The sequence below is a fragment of the Oryctolagus cuniculus genome, chromosome 12, assembly GCF_964237555.1.
Source record: "Oryctolagus cuniculus chromosome 12, mOryCun1.1, whole genome shotgun sequence".
In the NCBI taxonomy this organism is placed as follows: Eukaryota; Metazoa; Chordata; class Mammalia; order Lagomorpha; family Leporidae; genus Oryctolagus; species Oryctolagus cuniculus.
Window position 1 is genome coordinate 19,398,759 of NC_091443.1, and position 19,475 is coordinate 19,418,233.

Below are 19,475 nucleotides of genomic sequence, written 5' to 3' on the forward strand. Positions count from 1 at the left end.
CATTAGCTGGGAGCTGAATCAGAAGTGTGCCAGCTGGGACTCGAACCAGTGCCCATATGGGATGCCTGCACCGCACCTGTAGGCTTAACCTATACCATAGTGCCTGCCCCAATTTCAACCCTGTTTATGACACAGAAAAACTAGTTCCAGACCACCTACATGTCTATGAATATAAGAATGACTGAACATACGATTCAGAAATATTATAGAATATTCTGTTAATTACATTGGTTAAAAGATGAAAATATACACAAAAGGGTACTTCACAGACTTGTGGGACCCAGTCTTAGACATCATGGTGTACTGGGGCAGGCATTTGACACAGTGTTAAGATGCTGCTTTGACTGTGGGGGTCTCATCCCAGAGCACCTGGGTCTCAGCCCCAGCTCTGCTTCTCATCTTAGCATCCTACTAGTGCTGGGGGGCAGCAGGTAATGACTCAAGTTCTTGGGATCCTGCTATCCACATGGGAGATCCAGATGCTGCTCTTGGCCCCTGGCTTTGGCCTGGCCTGGCCTCGACTGCTGCAGGCATTTGGGAAGTGAGCTAGTACATGGAAGATCTCTATACCTTTCAAATAAATTAAACAACAACGACAACAAAATGCTTTTCAATCATGCAGTTCCAGTTCTTGTGCATTATATTTATCCAGACGGTCACAAAGTCACATGCAGGTTTGAAAGGAGGGGAAGGGTCTCCTGCCTCGTGATGGAGAGAGACGAAGCTCTCAAGGAGCGTGTGAGACCACAAATAGTGTTGTGGCTGTCTCGGGAAAGCACCACTTGCCACAGCCCCTTCATTGAAAGGGCTAAACAAAGGGGCCGTGGGAAGAAGGGAATAAATGAGACATGTTGTAGTGTGACCCCGTGAATGTCCTTTAGAAAGCACAACTCAGAGCCGTATTTTCAAATGTGCATATATTGTTTTAAAATAAATACATAGTTGTCAGTACACCAGTTTCTAGGTGTAACCTGGCTGTTCTCCAAAGAAGCCACGATCTGTTCAAATCAGGGAGGGAAATCTGGGCAGGTGGCCCCGTACAATTTCCTAAGAAATGTTTAAGCTTAATTTTCATTTAGCAAAATGTCTCTCGGTCATTCACTTTGGAGTACAAGAGTGCTTCAAAAAGTTCATGGAAAACGGAGTTATACGATCAGATGATTTTGATGCAGTTTTGAAGTTCATGCCATTTTTCATGATACACATTTTCCGTGAACTTTTTGAAGACCTCTGTTACAATCCCTCCTGGGACTCGTGTGACTCCCCCGGACGACTGAGTGGCAGCAAATTTTCCTGTCCATATTCATGCCTTGGTATGGGGCTTTCTCACTCAGAATCTCTGTTATTTTCAGGAAGTCGAGAGTCATAAAAGCCTTGAGGTCAGGAGCCAAAGGTTACTCGCTTTGTATTCTCCCGTCTAACACACAGAAGAGGACTTGCTGAGCCTTTTGACTGAAGTTCGCCAGTCTCTCTTGGAGCAATCTAGAATGTTTATGAAGTCAGTAAGTTCTGGCCTGCTTGATGATTGATAAGCTAGTGTGACTTCTGATAGCTGAGTTCTAGTGACTTCTGTTCATATGTCTGTATTAAAATCCCAATGATGGTCTTTTAAATGATTTCTTTAAGAGGTATGTCTTTACACCTGTGAAATCTTTTGTTTTAAACTGATGTTTACTTGACAATGGTGATGGCATTACTTTTGGCACAGAAATAGGATTGGCTCGCCTAATGCTTTGGGCATATTTTGCCTATTGTAAGTCTGAAAATGCAGCTATCTCTGTGAGCAGTGACTTCACTTAAGAGAAAAATAATGTCCTCAGCAGAGGGGAAGTGTTGGTATTGATGCTCTTCTATTAGAATGATTGGTATTTTCATTGCTTTGTAATAGCCCACGAAGGAGCACTTCTTAAACTATTATTCCCTTTTAAACAAAAGACCACACCTGAATTTTTAGGAGGAAAAAAACCATGAAATCAATTACAACAACCAACATCAATTTCAAAAGAATAACCTCTTGAAATGAACTTGGTAGGAGAAAAATACCTCCCAAAGACTTTCTAATAGTGAGACGTTTTTCGCTTGTTGGCTAAGTTTACAGAAGAAATCTAGCTGTGTAGGTAGTTGAAAGGTAGCCATGGGAATGAAGACATTGACAGTGGAAAGATGCTTTAAGTTGCCTTGAGTCAGCAGTTTGATGTTGTTAGGTGCCATAGGCACACAAACTGCATAATCTAAGTAGATGAGCAGTCTTCCCATATCATGTAGTTCTTAATCCTGCTAATCCTCGCTGTTACACAGAAAGCCCTGATTTGGGTGCCCGTAACTTCTTTCATCCAAGATGAAAGAAAGGGCATGCATGAAATGTGAGGGCTATAAAATTTAATCAAGGGATCACTGTTAGTATGTTGTTTCACCACCTGTAATCCTGGAACACACTGAGATTCTTAGGTAAAGAGCTTTAATTAAAAAATTTGAGTCTTCCCTTTAGATTTGAGGGATGACAATCTGGTCTTTAACTCCCTTTCCCTCGTGAGAACAGTGCTTGGCTGTCCCACTTGTAGACCCAGTCGCCACTTCCATTACTGTGTATAACCTGCCGAAGACATGGACAGGTTGGTTCTCACTGATACACGTTGGCCGGTGAGAGAGGTCTTGGAGAGAACCGTAGATCCCTACACATTGGAACCTTTGAAAATTCTTAGTCTGCAGTTTATCTATGCGGTCAACCACCTGTACCCTAGAATTGTCTTACCTGCCTTTCAGTCTGGCCTCATCCAACAGTGCCTGTCGTCAGCCCCGGCTTGCTGCACGCCTTCCCGGGCAGAGGACCCTGCCTCCACTTCACTAAGAAAAGTAAGCTGTTCCTTTGCTGCGCTTCCCTACCTTCCCTGACAGGCCTGGAAATCCATCCACACATGAGCTTAGCCCCACTCCTTCCTCCCGTCCTAGAGGATGGGCAATGGCCCCGTTTTTCATGACTACTGTCTCCCTCCTCCTGTGGGCTTGATGCCACCTCTTTCAGTCCCCTTTGGGACCTCTCCTATCATTGTTTCCCTCCTGAATTTTCCATGTTACCTTTGCCTTGAAGCATGTAAATGTCTTCTGTCTGGAGACTTCTCCAACAATTCTTTGCTGCCCTCTCCTTCTGGGAACACGACTAATATGCAGCAAGTAGCCTCTGCCTTCACTCGGGTGCAGCTCACTCTTCAGCTAAATGGTCGTCTTCCACCTTAGCCCTTCCCAGCGCTGCTCTGGCAAAGGTCACCTGCTATGTCTTCAGCTACTGAGTCACTTTGTTACACCATTTCATTCATCCTGTCAGGTTGCTATGGTCTGGGCATGTGTTGAGTGTCCCAAAGGCTGTGTGTGTTGAAATTCAGTTCCACTGTGAGGCATTAAGAGGGTGGAAACTTAATCCGTTTATGGTGTTTTGAGATGGAACCTTTGGAAAGAGATTAAAGTTAGATAAGGTCATTAGGGTGGAGCCCCCATGATTGAATCCTGGAGGATTTATATGAGGGGTGGAAGAAAGACACACACACAAACCAAGACCAAAACCAGACACATCGTCTCTTTTTTTCTTTTTAAGATGTATTTATTTATTTATTTGAAAGGCAGAGTTACAGAGAGGCAGAGGCAGAGAGAGAGAGAGAAGTCTTTCATTTACTGGTTCACTTCCCAGATAGCCTCAATGGATGGAGCTGTGCCGATCCAAAGCCAAGAGCCAGGAGCTTCTTTCTGGTCTTCCATGCGGGTGCAGGGGCCCAAGCACTTGGGCCATCTTCTACTGCTTTCCCAGGACATAGCAGAGAGCTGGATTGGAAGTGGAGCAGCCGGGACTCAAACCGGCACCCGTATGGGATGCCAGCACTGCAGGCAGGGGCTTTACCCAATACTCCTCAGCGCTGGCCCCCATATCATCTCTTGCCCTGAACCTCCTGTGCACTCTATAGGCAAGAGAGCCATCACCAGATGTGGCCCCCTTCTACCAGTACCTCTAGAACCATGAGCTGAAATAAACCTCTTTTCTTTCAGCTTACCCACCTGTGGTATTGTATTATGAGCAACAGAAAATGGACTAATATTTTTGCCTTTCTGCAAAGTTTCCCCTTAGCTTCTGTCACACCACTGTCTTCTGCCTCCCTCTTTGGACATTGCTTGCCAGCTGTTCTCGAAAATCGTGATTTATGGGGCCTGGCGCCGGGCTCAGTTGGCTAATCCTCCACCTGCGGCACCGGTAGCCCAGGTTCTAGTACCGGTTGGGGCACCGGATTCTGTCCCGGTTGCTCCTCTTCCAGTCCAGCTCTCTTCTGTGGCCCGGGAGGACAGCGGAGGATGGCCCAAGTGCTTGGGCCCCTGCATCTGTGTGGGAGACCAGGAGGAGGCACCTGGCTCCTGGCTTCGGATGGGCGCAGCGCCGGCTGTAGCAGCCATTTTGGGGGGTGAACCAATGGAAGGAAGACCTCTCTCTCTCTCTCTCTCTCTCTCTCTCTATGTCTATAACTCTACCTTTCAAATAAATAAATAAATAAATCTAATAAAAAAAAAGAAAATCGTGATTTATAAGTATAATAAAACAATAGCCAATGCCTATTATGGGCCTTCCCTGTGTTGTTATAAACAGGTTATAAGCAATAGTACATTTAGTTTTCACAATAATCCTATGAAGTATGTAATACGAATTGATGGTTTGAATGCAGACCAGAATTGGGTCACCAGCCTATTCCTGAACCGATCACCAGAAAAGAGGTCGTGTCAGTCTGACCTACTTGGGGCCAAGTGGGAGGTGAGCATCTCCTGATGTATCTAGCTGAAGGGCAGAGGTGTGTCTAATAAAATTGGGGATCAAATACTGGTTCCAGCACCTCCTAGCTATATGGTCATGGACAACTCAATGTCCCTGGGCTTCAGATTCCTCATATGGGATATGGATAGGATCACGTGCCACAGAGGGTATTGGGAGGGGCCAATGAATTGATACACATAGAGTGTTTACCATAGAACATATAATGGGCTGCAGAAAATGTTACTCAGTATCCCATTCCACCCACCCTTCCTAGTCATTGCTGCCACTGTCACCCTTATATTTTACAAACTGATTATGCTGGGCTCCTGCTTAAATCTCTTCGGTGACTCCCCATTGTCTGATAATCAGATCTAAATTTGGTTGGGTATTTTGGCCACAAATAGTCTGATTTAAAAAGAAAAAGGGGCCGGCGCCGCGGCTCAATAGGCTAATCCTCCGCCTTGTGGTGCCAGCACACTGGGTTCTAGTCCCAGTCGGGGCGCCAAATTCTGTCCCGGTTGCCCCTCTTCCAGGCCAGCTCTCTGCTGTGGCCCGGGAGTGCAGTGGAGGATGGCCTAAGTGCTTGGGCCCTGCACCCCATGGGAGACCAGGAGAAACACCTGGCTCCTGCCTTCGGATCAGCGTGATGTGCCCGCCACAGCGCGCCGGCCGCATCGGCCATTGGAGGGTGAACCAGTGGCAAAAAGGAAGACCTTTCTCTCTGTCTCTCTCTCTCTCTCACTATCCACTCTGCCTGTTAAAAATAAAATAAAATAAAAGATAAAGGAAAATATGAATTAACTCATGGCAAAGATAATGAGGGTTAGGTTCAGGTTTTTTTTTTTTTTTTTCTTTTTCTTTTGACAGGCAGAGTGGACAGTGAGAGAGAGAGACAGAGAGAAAGGTCTTCCTTTGCCGTTGGTTCATCCTCCAATGGCCGCCGTGGCTGGCACACCTCGCTGATCCGATGGCAGGAGCCAGGTACTTCTCCTGGTCTCCCATGCGGGTGCAGGGCCCAAGCACTTGGGCCATCCTCCACTGCACTCCCGGGCCATAGCAGAGAGCTGGACAGGAAGAGGGGCAACTGGGACAGAATCCAGTACCCCGACTGGGACTAGAACCCCGGGTGCCGGTGCCGCAAGGTGGAGGATTAGTCTAGTGAGCCGGGGTGCCGGCCTAGGGTTGGGTTCAGGGTTAGTTGTTTCAGTGATATCACTGAGAACCCAGGTTTTCCTGTCTCCCCTCCCATCCAGTTAGATTCAGCTCTAGCCTGATGTCCATTTCCTGTGGGATTATAATGTGACTGCTACTAGTATTTGGGGCCATGTACTTTTTGATTAAGGCCCAGTGAGAGGAAAGGAGAAACTTTCAGTAATTCTCAAGAAGAGTTACTTTTCCAGAAGCTTTGAGCAAAGCTCCCTTGGTATCTCTTTTATCAGAACTGATCACATGCTATTCCTGAGTTAGCCCCTGGAAAGGGACTAAGTTTAACCACCCGTGGCTAAGAGCAGAGGCATATATGTGTATGGGGAGGAGATTAAACAAAACGAAATTGGGTTTGCATTAGGAAGAAGAATGTGGAGTGGCTACCAGGAAGGTGACCCTATAAAGAGAGCCCTTCAAACAGTATGTGGACAATGGAATTAGAAAATAAATATTTTGGTGCAGAAAAAGTGAAATCCTTGCATAGAAGGTATTCAAAATGTTCATGGAAAATGTGTATTATAAAAAAAATTCTGAATTTTCAATCTTTTTGCACCAAAGTTATTTTCCATGAACATTTTTTTAAAGATTGATTTATTTGAAATAGTTACACAGAGAGGAGAGGCAGAGAGAGAGAAAGGTCTTCCATCCACTGGTTCACTCCCCAATTGGCCACATTGGCCGGAGCTCTGCAGATCCGAAACCAGGAGTCAGGAGCTTCTTCTGGGTCTCCTACGTGGATGCAGGGGCCCAAGGATTTGGACCATCTTCTACTGCTTTCCCAGGCTATAGCAGAGAGCAGGATCTGAAGTGGAGCAGGTGGGTCTCTAACTAGCACCCCATATATAATGCCATCGCTTCAGGCCAGGGCGTTAACCCACTACACCACAGAGCCAGCTGCATCCACAAACATTTTGAAGTGCCTTTTTATCTTGCAGGAACAAGGCCTCAGTGATCTTAATTTTTTTTTTTTTTTAAGATTTATCTATCTATTTGAATGGCAAAGTTACAGAGAGGCAGAGGGAGAGAGGGAGAAAGAGAGAGAGGGGTCTTCCATCCATTGGCTCACTCCCCAAATGGCCACAATCAGCAATGCTGGTCGGAAGCCAGGAACCTCTTTGGTCTCCCACGTGAATGCAGGGGCCCAAGGACTTGGGCCATCCGCCACTGTTCTCCCAGACCACAGCAGAGATCAGAAGTGGAGCAGCTGGGACTCAAACTGCTGTCCACATGGGATGCCAGCACTACAGGCAGCGGCTCCCCCGAGACGCCACAGCATGGGCCCCATGACCTTAATCTTGAAGTAACAGTCTACAGCCCTAACACCCTGAACGTGCCTGATCTCATCTTATCTTGAAGTAGCAGCTATTTCTGCAATTTGAAACAACTTCAAATCAAAATATTAAACTAATGATTATTGTGTTTATGAATGAATGAACTTTGAACTGGGCTCCTTGGAATTTCCAAAATATGCCAGTTGGTTTCTGGTTGCTGTTTCTGCATGGGTGCTTCCATTGGTCCCTGGAACTATCACCCCACCTATACTCTACCACTTCTCTCCTTTACTCACTCACTCTCTCTCTCTCTCTCTCTTACACACACACACACACACACACACACACCACTTCTCTCCTTTACTCTCTCTCTCTCTCACACACACACACACACCCCACTTCTCTCCTTTACTCTCTCTCTCTCTCTCACACACACACACACACACACACACACCACTTCTCTCCTTTACTCTCTCTCTCTCTCTCACACACACACACACACACACACCACTTCTCTCCTTTACTCTCTCTCTCTCTCTCTCACACACACACACACACACCACTTCTCTCCTTTACTCTCTCTCTCTCTCTCTCTCTCTCACACACACACACACACAGAGCACACCCTCCCTACGACTTGTGAAACGGACTTCTCCCTGCTCCCTGTGTACTTTGGACTCCGTGGCTGTGCTTGTTGAGGGCACTTCTCTCCTTGTCTGTGGCTTCTTCTAGAAAAGAGGTCTTTTCAAAACAGGAGTTATGTCATTCCTGTTTTTACAGATATATGCATAATATATGGCAAAAGTGCTTTAAGAAATTTGTGGAAAGTGGAATTAAAAGTTTTCTTTGGTGCAAAAAATGTTTGAAACCCACACGTAGTTTCTCATAATATTCGCCTTCCACATATTTATAAATAAAAAATTTTTTGCACTAGAATAAAAGATAGCAAGAGAGAGATCTTCTAACTGCTGGTTCAGTCCCCAAATGCCCACAATAGCTGGGGTTGACCAAGCAGAAACTGGGAGCCAGGAATTCCATCCAGCTCTCCCGCATGGATGGAAGGAACTCAAGTTCTAGACCCACCATCTGCTGCCTTCCCAGGCACATCAGCAGGAAGCAGGACCAGAGCAGAGTAGCTGAGAGTTGAACAGGCACCCTGATATGGAATGCGGTGTACCCGAGGAGTGGATTAACCCTCTCTCCTTCCATGTCTGCCCCTCCATGGAGTTTTTGACATACCTTTCTACATTATTTTGAATGTACCTATGACTGACTTCACACCTTTTCACAACTGACTTCACACCTTTTCACAATCTAGATCTCTCTGATGGTTAAAAAAATTCCTTCAGTCAAGTTTATGAAAATAGGACCTCTTTTTAACCTATTTAATATATTTCAGTCTTAATACTATTTTATCACATAGAGGTACATTTCTTATTATTAAAATGAACATCTGCAGACAGCCTCTTCAATGGCAACACAACACACTACATTTACATGAACGATGGGGTTGTTTTGGCTTTGGGTCACCATAGGCTGCATGAGGTGTTTCAGAGAAGAGATATTTTTCACTATTGAGGGGACAAAGTCTGTGAAACTTGTCCAGGAAAGATAAATGATTTTTGTGTAGACTTTGTTTTGATATTGCATTGTAACATAAATTATTTGGAAACAAAATATTTGTTTTATTGCTTTTTACCGAATAAAAAATATAGCAATTACTGAGGTATCTAAAAACTCAGTTTAGAAGGAACACAAAGAATTCAAGGCTAAGGACAGGGCTGCAGTGCTCACGGAGGGTGATGAACTCTCTATTCCAGTGTATTTTGGTTTGTTGCTCAGTTTAATATGTTTACAAAACTGTCAAGCCTAAAAACAACCATAGCTAAGAAATAGAAAGGCTATGGTAACCAAGATATCCGTAATGTTATATTTATACCCTGGGATGGAGGTCTCTAAGTAAACACCCAGCTGCTTCTGTGAGTTCCCAGAAGAGAAACCTTTGAAGTTCAGGGAGTTGGCTAATGGTTCCTTTGATCTTCTTGGTATTTTTGCACTTCAGGGAGCTTTGGAGCAGAGCCATTTTGCTTATCACTATGCCTATTGTTAAGCAAAAGACCAAGCAACTTCCTCGATCTAGTGAGATAGGTGGCGCAGGTGAGAGGCAAGCTGGCGGAGCTGTCCGACCTGCCACTGCTGGCCTGGCTACTCCCAGGGGTCATTCTGGGTTGCAGCCCAAGTTGGCCTCTCCCTTAATCCATTTCAGTTGGTTGGGACAGTTGCTTTGTTGCTGCTAGCCTACGTTTTATTAAAACACTTTTCCAAAGCATTACCTACCCATAAAGGAATCTATCTCATAAAGATTTTATGATGATTCTTGGCATTCTAACACACTGTCCGTTCAGAAAACTACAGAAAGTTGTGAAGAACAAAAGGGTTTTATACGAGATGACCCTCAGAGATAATCACAGTACACATTCTGATGCATTTCCCTTCCATCTTTCTATTCTATAAATATATTTATTTTATGGGACTTATTTTGCATATGAAATTTGTGTGCTTTTAAATTTAAATTTTAAATTTATTTTATTTTAAAGGCAGAGAGACAAGAGAGATCTTCCATCCACTGATCACTGCCCCAATGCCCGCTACAGTCAGAGCTAAGACAAGCCAAGTCAGGAGCCAGAAGCAAGGAATACCATCCGGGTCTCTCACGTGGGCATCAGAGATCCCAGTACTTGAGCAATCATCTGCTGCCTCCCTGGTGCACATTCGACAGGAAGCTGGATGGGAAGTAGAGCTAGGAATTGAATCCAATGACTCCAGTACAGGATGTGGGCGTCCCAAGCATTGTCTTAACTGCTTTGCCAGACACTCAGCCTTGTGTACTTTTTTTTTTAAGATTTATTTATTTACTTATTTGAAAGCGAGAGTTACACAGAGAGAGGGGAGGCAGAGAGAGAGAGAGAGAGAGAGAGAGAGAGAGAGAGAAGTCTTCTATCCACTGCACTCCCCAGTCGGCTGCAATGGCCAGAGCTGTGCCGATGGGAAGCCAGGAACCAGGAGCCTCTTCCTGGTCCCCCACACGGCAGGGGCCCAAGGACTTGGGCCATATTCTGCTGCTTTCCCAGGCCACAGCAGAGAGCTGGGTCAGAAGTGGATCAGCCAGGACTCGAACCAGCGCCCAAATGGGATGCCGGCGCTTCAGGCCAGGGCTTTAACCCACTGTGTCACAGTGCAAGCCCCAGCCCTGTGTACTTTTAAAAAGCATAATTTTTAAAAAGATTTATTTATTTATTTATTTGCAAGTCAGAGTTACACAGAGAGAAGAGAGGCAGAAAGAAAGAGAGATCTTCCATCTGATGGTTCACTCCCCAACTGGCCACATTGGCTGGAGCTCTGCAGATCCGAAACCAGGAGCCAGAAGCTTCTTCCAGGTTTCCCACGTGGGTGCAGGGGCCCAAGGACTTGGGTCATCTTCTACTGCTATCCCAGGCCATAACAGAGAGCTGGATAGGAAGCGGAGCAGCCAGGTCTCAAACCAGTGCTTCAGGCCAAGGTGTTAACCCCCTGCGCCACAGTGCCGGCCCCTAAAAAGCATAATATAATATGGGCATTTCCTTTGTCTTTAAAGATTATTTGTAAATATTTTATAAGCCATAATTTATTTATTCCTTTACTTTTATAATGAAGATATCTTCTTTTTCTAAGGATCAGGAACAATTGATTAGTTTTTCTCCCACAAATGGCCAGAAAAACTAATTTGAAATTTTTAAAAGATTTACAACTATAGACAGAGGGCAGGATTCAAAACTTGAGCACTAATGAAATACAGCATTGAGTCATCCCCCAACCACCAGCACCATAATGTGTATATGTATCATTGTTTTGTATACACTGACAGTAATTGGAGTAGCTCTTTAAGGAGATTTGGGGAGTTTAAGTAGGATCAGTTATCTCACTCACCCACTCATTTGTTCATTCAATGAACATTTGTTGCCCACCCTGTTAGGTGTTACAGGTATTGGGAGAATGGAGCAGACTTTGCCCTCAAGGGGATACCACTAGACAAGAAGATCAGCTAAGCCAGACTTGGAAAATATTCAGAAAAGACCCTGATAGGGAAAGTAGTGGCTGCCATGGGTGCATAAAGATGGGTGCAGCTGAGATTTCCCAATGACAGCTATGATTATCCAGAGACTCAGAGGGTAGGCAGGAATTAGCTAGACCAAGAGACAGCCTGGGTCCATTTTAACCTGGGAGAACACCAGAGGCCAAGTCTGCTGAAGATCGGAGTGCCTAGAAGGCAAGCAAGGGAGCACATGAGGTGGTCAGGAAGCTGGGTGAGCGGAAGCCATATCATACAGGGCCTTGCAAACCCTCTCAAAGGGGCTAGAATTCACCCCAAGGTGCACTGGGCATCTGTTGATTTTGCTCATTGATAAGATCACTCTTGCCAGTCTGGAAAATACATTGAGGAGGCAGTGTGTGTGGAAGGTAGAGGTAAAGGTTGCTGCAACAGTTGAGGTAGGAAGACCAGCTCTTTAGCTGTAGCCTAGCCAGGGAGGTCCTACCAGGTCGCTGGACACAAAGTTCTGCAGGCATCCTTCGTTTCAGTCAGTCATTACCTCTAGCTTCTGGCTATATTCAACCATCCTAGCGTGCATTAAGCACTTAATAAAGGGTGCTTGCTTCTCATTTGCTGTTTTATATGTTTGGAAAAGGAACCTTATATCTGACTGTTTTCCTTTTCCTGGAAAGAATAAAGCTTGGGGATGAAAAGTATACATTCTAAGAATCATCCTTGGGTCTGGCACTGTGGCACAGCAGGTTAAGGCCAGGGCTCCAGCATCCCATATAGGCACGGGTTCAAGTCCCAGCTGCTCTACTTCTGATCCAACTGCCTGCTAATGCACCTGGGAAAGCAGCAGAGGATGGCCCAAGGCCTTGGGCCCTTGCACCCACATAGGAGACCTGGAAGAAGCTCCTGGCTCCTGGCTTTGGATTGGCTCAGCTCCGGCCGTTGCAACCATTTGGGGAGTAAGCCAGAAGATAAAAGACCTCTCTCTCTCTCTCTCTAACTCTTTCAAATAAATAAATCTTAAAAAAAAAAAAAAGGCCGGCGCCATGGCTCACTTGGCTAATCCTCCGACTGTGGTGCCAGCACCCTAGGTTCTAGTCCCGGTTGGGGCACCAGGTACTAGTCCCGGTTGCTCCTCTTCCAGTGCAGCTCTCTGCTGTGGCTCGGGAGTGCAGTGGAGGATGGCCCAAGTGCTTGGGCCCTGCACCCGCATGGGAGACCAGGAGGAAGCACCTGGCTCCTGGCTTCAGATCAGCACAGCGTGGGCCGTAGTGGCCATTAAGGGAGTGAACCAATGGAAGGAAGACCTTTCTCTCTGTCTCTCTCTCACTGTCTAACTCTGCCTGTCAAGAAAAAAAAAAAAGAATCATCCTCATTCTTTTCATAATATAGCGACCCCCACTTTCCTGCACTCACACAACTGGATCCTGAGCTATTGCCGAAGACGTGTTTTTCTTTAGGAAAGTTTTCAGAGCTTGCAGTCACAGAATTCCTAATCAGTATAAAGCGGTGGGGGCAGCATCTCAATTATGACAATATTAGGAACCTGGGAATTTCTCCCTTCGTGCCACCACCAAATGAAAGCAACTGTCTGTATGTAGAGACATCCCATTTCAGTGTCGGTAGCTTCAGACAGAGCATTTCCTGATCACCGGGATACACACACATATTTATATCTTGATTTGTCTAAACTGACCATCATGACAGAAAAAGTTCACGTCATTTTTAAATATACATTAAACTTTTAATTTTTCCAAAGATTCCACTGTATAATTGTATTCTACTCTCGTTCAACACTGGGCCAGGCTTAGGTTACTATTTCTGTTTGTATTATAAATAAGACTATGATGAGCACTTTGGGGATAAAGTTTTTTTAGGTGCTTAGGATTGTGCTCTTAAGATAATTCCTGAAAGCAAACGTAATGGGCCTTTCTTAAGGCTGTGATACATACTGCCAATTTGATTTAAAAAAAGAGTGTACCGAATTCGCACTTTCACTAGCAACATACGAGTATCTGTTTATTAGGCAACATTAAAAAGAAAATTTTGCTTATTTAGTGCACAAAGAAAACAATAATAACAATGCTAATATTCTTATATCCCTCTACTAACAAAAGTCTAAGCAAAAGGGAGAATTTGATAACAAAGATATAAACCAAATCTATACCAAAAGACTAACTGGCTACATCTTCCAAAACTTGGTAATTGTATTGAAGTGTTAGAATTCTTTGTCATTCTAAGTTTTTCTCTGGGTACTTAATCTTGCTTTTTCTTAACTGTAGGCTGTCATATTTTATAAATTAGTTCAGAGTTTTAAAGGGTTACCATGTGCCACAAACCGTACACTAACTTCTTTTTTTTTTTTTTTTTTTTTTTTTTTTTTTTTTTTTTTTTGACGGGCAGAGTGGATAGTGAGAGAGAGAGACAGAGAGAAAGGTCTTCGTTTTTGCCGTTGGTTCACCCTCCAATGGCCGCTGCGGCCAGTGCGCTGTGGCCAGCACATCGCGCTGATCCGAAGCCGGGAGCCAGGTGCTTCTCCTGGTCTCCCATGGGGTGCAGGGCCCAAGCACTTGGGCCATCCTCCACTGCACTCCCGGGCCACAGCAGAGAGCTGGCCTGGAAGAGGAGCAACCGGGTCAGAATCCGGCGCTCCGACCGGGACTAGAACCCGGTGTGGCGGTGCCACTAGGTGGAGGATTAGCCTATTGAGCCGCGGCGCCGGCCAACACTAACTTCTGTATGGTTTTGAGTATGGCTTAGAAGTTCATTTAGTCCTGAATTCATTTTAGATGGAAAAGCTAAAAGCTGAATATTAAATCAATAAAAAATTATAATAACTTAACTAGAGAAAACACAAGAGGGCAACCTTGTACAGCAATAAAATATGTTTGCATAAGATAAAAAATAAGTCAACATTTTTAATCAACTGTGGTTTTATTCCAGTAGGAGACTTTTAAAGTCTTATTAGTAAATATTGTCTTTTTATTAACAGTTACACAAGTGTAACTTTGCAAAGGAATTTAGCATCAACATCTATACAATGAATTTTGCAAGAATTTTAGTCTTGTTTTAATCTCAAAAAAAGTGAATTTATTTTCCATTGACCACTGTATATATTGCTTGGTTTAAGTTTGTAGAAAAGCAAGGAAATAGACTTGATATGCAAGAGATACAAAAATTACTCTTTTTCCCTTGGATTTTACAATTTACATTTTCAAAGTGGAAATAGTTTCATGTTTTCTGATTAGGAAAATGTGATCCATGAAATTTTAATAGAAGACTATTTTTAGAATTGTTTAAACTGCTAGAGAGCACAGTCTAATGATCAGGAAATGTATATAACCTTACACACAATTCAATTTCCTGACACATAAATGGCGCTGTAATTCCAGTTGGATCACTAGGTCCTAAAAACCCATGGCACACCAAGAGATGGTAGGCTTAAGGCACCCGTGCACATGTTTGCATGCACGAATTCTTGCAGATCTTGATTTCATCTGTAGAGCAAATGCAGACATCTGTGTGGTTTTTCTTACCATCTGCTGCTGCCCTCGCCCAACTCACAGTAATTTGGAGTTTCTGTGCTAAACAGCATAGGAGAAGCAGGACCAAGGAAGCAGTAGTAGATGTTTCTCCAAGCATCGTAGTGGGAGCAAACCTGAAGAATTCTGTGATCAAAACGTGGTACTTAGAAAAGTGATATGGCACCATAGTTTTATTCATCACCTTTCCTTTATTTCAGAACACCTGAGAAGGACTACTTAGGGAGGAGGAAGGTTTGCCTGGGCTTACGGTTCCGCAGGCTCAGTGGCCCTACTTGTTGAAGCCTTTGGTGTTGCCGCCTCTGGTGAGGCTGGAGGGTGGCATGAGGAAGCTGAGGGAGGCGGGAGCTGGCTCTTCCTCCACATCCACGTGGCTCCACAGTGATTGCCACCCTGGGGCTCCACCCTGGCAACCTAATCCAATCTGACCACTTTCCAAGGGCCCACCTTCAGACACCAGAATTCCATTAAGGATAGCCATGCACAGAAAGACTCTTGGAACCTAGACTTTAATACGTGGGCCTTTAGGAGGATACCCAGATTATTTCCCAAATCATAACAGTAGTTAATTGCATGGAGTTTGAATCTTTAGTTCCTGTCTTATACAAACTGTGACTTCAGACAAGTTTCTTGACCTCCCTGTGCCTGGTTTTCCTTCTCTATACACTGCAGTTATAATAATACCCATCTCCTAAGGTCTGCTGTGAGACATCAATGAACGTACAGTGTTTAAAGCAGTGTCTAGTATTAGGAAAGCTTCATATAGGTATTTGCTGTCCTAGAAGTGAGCCTAAGAAAACCTGTAGCAGAATTAAGAACCCAAGTATCAGAAAATGAAATACAGGCAAGAACCCTGTTGTCATGCAGAAGAATATCATCAAAATCTGTAAGAAAAATTCATATTCTAACCATTTGGCAAACTACCGTTGGTTAAGGATTTTCCTCAGTTTTTAGGGAGAAAGAAATGGAAATTAACAACAGCAATTTACTGAATGGCACAGGGGTTTGGCTCATATTACCGTGTGGAAAATCACACCTGCTTCTTCCCCTATTCTGAGACGCGGTTAGTCTTTTTTTTGTTTGTTTTTTGACAGGCAGAGTTAGTGAGAGGGAGAGACAGAGAGAAAGGTCTTCCTTCTGTTGGTTCACTCCCTAAATGGCTGCTATGGCCGGCGCGCTGCAGCGATCCGAAGCCAAGAGCCAGGTGCTTCCTCCTGGTCTCCCATGTGGGTGCAGGGCCCAAGCACTTGGGCCATCCTCCACTGCCCCCACCCCCACCCCGGCCACAGCAGAGAGCTGGACTGGAAGAGGGGCAACCGGGTCAGAATCTGGCGCTCCAACCGGGACTAGAACCTAGGGTGCCAGCGCTGCAGGCGGAGGATTAGCCAAGTGAGCCACGGCACCAGCCAATATGGGCCACTTTTATAGTTACAAAATAATCTCTCAACGTAGGAAAAAAAAATTCCAAAACTGGAATCCCAAGACACATGAGCCCTGTTCCTACCATTGCCATTATGACTTTCCAAAAACAGGGAAAGGATTCTCTGTGATTCTGTGTTTTTTGGGTGAATTTCCCATCCCCATTATTGTGGCTTCTAAGTTGTTGGAAAAATGAATGGAAAGATAAATGAGTCATTAAGAAAACTATTAACCATATTGTACTTTTGTACTTTTGCTTTGTATTATTCCATCTAAGGTTTCCAGTTAAGACAGACTGATTAAAATCTTACAATATATTGGTAGGAAGAAATTGTTGCAGTAATTCAAGTGCTTGTGCACATTTTTACCAAGATGGTTTCTGAATATCAGTGAAAATTTCTATCATGCCTTCATGGTGCTTGAGCAACCCTGGAATTTAGTGGGGTATGAGGGCAGCCCAGTATGTTAGGAGGATTTTTGCTAAGCAAGCCTGCCTGATTGATTTTATTTATAACATAATTTCATCTTGGGGGACTACCTAATGTCTAAATCTCTAACTTTCCAAGTTCTAGCATTTAGCTTCCACATTCTGATTGGAGTGGATGAGACCAACCACATTTACGTGCATATACGTAGCCCTTGCTGTGCGAAAGACAAACACACTCTTGGTCCTCTTTGAACTTAACAGAAGGAAACATTAAGCAAATAAACTGAGTAAAGAAATCTAAAAGATACAGAGCATGTGATGGGACATGACTGTCAAGCAGATTGTGAGGAACGACTCTTTAAAGTTTACAATTTGGCCTTTTTGTGTATTCAGCTAAATATATGTGATCGTACTGAAATAATTTGCTGTGTCTGTGTCCACATGGATGTGTCTTTTCCACAGACTTAGAATCTGAAGCCTGCTTATCAGGGGTCTCCACCTTCAAATTACATCTCCAATTTCTTCTTTTCCCACATTTTTATACAAGCCTTCTTTAAACATGGGAATGCCACGTGTCAAGTTATACTCAGGTGAGGCGTCGTCTCAGCCGAGGAGAGGGCTGTCTTTTTTTTTTTTTTTTTTTTGACGGGCAGAGTTAGAGAGAGAGAGACAGAGAAAGGTCTTCCTTCCATTGATTCACCCTCAAATGGCTGCTAAGCCAGGAGCCAAGTGCTTCCTCCTGGTCTCCCATGCGGGTGCAGGGCCCAAGCACTTGGGCCATCCTCCACTGCCTCCTGGGCCACAGCAGAGAGCTGAAGTGGAAGAGGAGCAACTGGGTCAGAATCTGGGGCCCCAACCGGGACTAGAACCCGAAGTACCAGCGCCGCAGGCGGAGGATTAGCCTAGTGAGCCGCGGTGCCGGCCGAGAGGGCTGTCTTTAACTGTATCTTCATGTCGTTAGTCAAAGACGACGAGTTGGTGATTTCCTTAGTGCCACCCACAAACACTCATGGCAGAAACAAAAATAAAGGCTTAGGAGGTTAATGTTCACTGTCATCCAAATCCTGTGCTTTTAGAGTGAAGTGACATGAAGCAGCAACCCAGCGGCGGGATAAAAATGGACGGCAACATTACTTACCATAGCTGAAAGATAGCAACCCCAAATAGCTATCAACAGGTAAATGCATAAATGAAACGAGGCACCTACATACAATGAGATGTCATTCAGTCTTAAAAATGAATGAAATTCTGATGCATCCTCTAAGATGAAGGAAACTGGAAGACAATATAAGTGAAATAAGCCAGATACCGAAGGACAAATATGATTTTGCATACTTGAGGTGCCTGAAATAGTGAAATTCATAGACAGAAAATAGAATAATGTTTACCAGGGTCTGAGGGGAGACGAGAAAAGTGAGTTATTATTTGTGGGTACAGAGTTTCTGTTTGAGATACTGGGGAAGGTTCTGGAAAAGGATAATGGTGAAGATTGTATGAAGCTATCAATGTACTTAAGTGTATAATAATGAATTATACACTTAACATGGTTAAAATGGTAAATAGCAAATATTATGTTATGTGCCTTTTCCACAATAAAAAAATACATATATGCAAAAGAAAAGATTATGCAAAACAGTTGGGGGGAAATGTAGTCACCTGACTAAAGCTGTTATTACAGGAAACCTGTTGCATTGTGGATTATATCAGTATTGGTCCTATTATGAAACTAAAGTATTTTTACAAATTCTTTCCTAGTTTTCTGTTCACACACTCTTTTCACCTCTCCCAACTACCTTATATCTGTTTTGTTTTGTCTTATACGATATTTTCTGCACAGGAATAATTCAGCATTATTATCACGACACTCATGACTGTTGACTCTTGGATTGCTTTGGTTGTTGTAATGCTCCATTTACGTGAGGAGTTTAAAGTATCCAGTATCAACCTGTGAAAACGTGGATTAAGTGGTGTTCATAGAGTAAAGCTGCCAACCTGTAACTTTGTATGATTCTACTGACCTTTTGTTCTTAGTATGCCAGGACACTGTTAGATGTAACTGCAACTTCTCTTCTGGCTTTGTGCCCCTTAGAAATGACATTGAGGGAGGGGTCTGGTGCTGTGGCACAGTGGGTTAAAACCCTGGCCTGAAGTGCTGGCATCCCATATGGGCGCCGGTTCTAGTCCCAGCTGCTCCTCCTCTGATCCAGCTCTCTGCTGTGGCCTGAGAAAGCAATAGAAGATGGCCCACGTCCTTGGACCCCAGCACCCATGTGGGAGACCAGGAAGAAGCTTCTGGCTTCGGATCAGCGCAGCTCAGCCACTGTGGCCATCTGGGGAGTGAACCAGTGGTTGGAAGACCTCTCTCTCTCTCTCTCTCTCTAGCTCTTTCTATAACTCTGTCTTTCAAAATAAAACAAACAAAAAAGAAATGACATGGGCTCAAATGGACATCAAGAAGATCCCACAAAGAGCAGGATTCAGATGGTCTTTCTTGTACAAGAAAACACCTTTTACAACATTATTAAAAACATATTGCAAGTCTCTTCCTTTTTCTGACTTCTCCTTGATCTCAAAGAAATACTTTAACTACCACAAAACATGCTCCATACATTACAGGTAAGGTAGTGAAGAGACCTGTTTTAATTTATAAGAAAAAAAACCAAAGGAGTTTCAGCATTAACAGCATTCCTTAAAGTGCTTGTTTTATGATGTTAAAGGATCTTGGGAAAATACATCATTATTC

At 44.1% G+C, this 19,475-nt stretch overlaps 1 long non-coding RNA gene across 10 annotated transcripts in view; it reads left to right on the forward strand.

Annotated features, from left to right (window-relative positions):
- LOC103351262 (uncharacterized) overlaps positions 1–19,475 on the forward strand; it is a 47,192-nt gene that overhangs the window by 1,560 nt on the left and 26,157 nt on the right. For 7 of the 10 annotated variants that reach the window (XR_007910268.2, XR_007910278.2, XR_011380693.1 and 4 more), the window contains exon 2: positions 1,353–2,853. The exons of 1 other annotated variant lie outside the window; for it this stretch is intronic. This is a non-coding gene — a long non-coding RNA (uncharacterized lncRNA). The remainder of the gene's footprint in view (positions 1–1,352; positions 2,854–19,475) is intronic. 2 more of the 10 variants (XR_007910265.2, XR_007910267.2) reach the window with 2 other exon arrangements.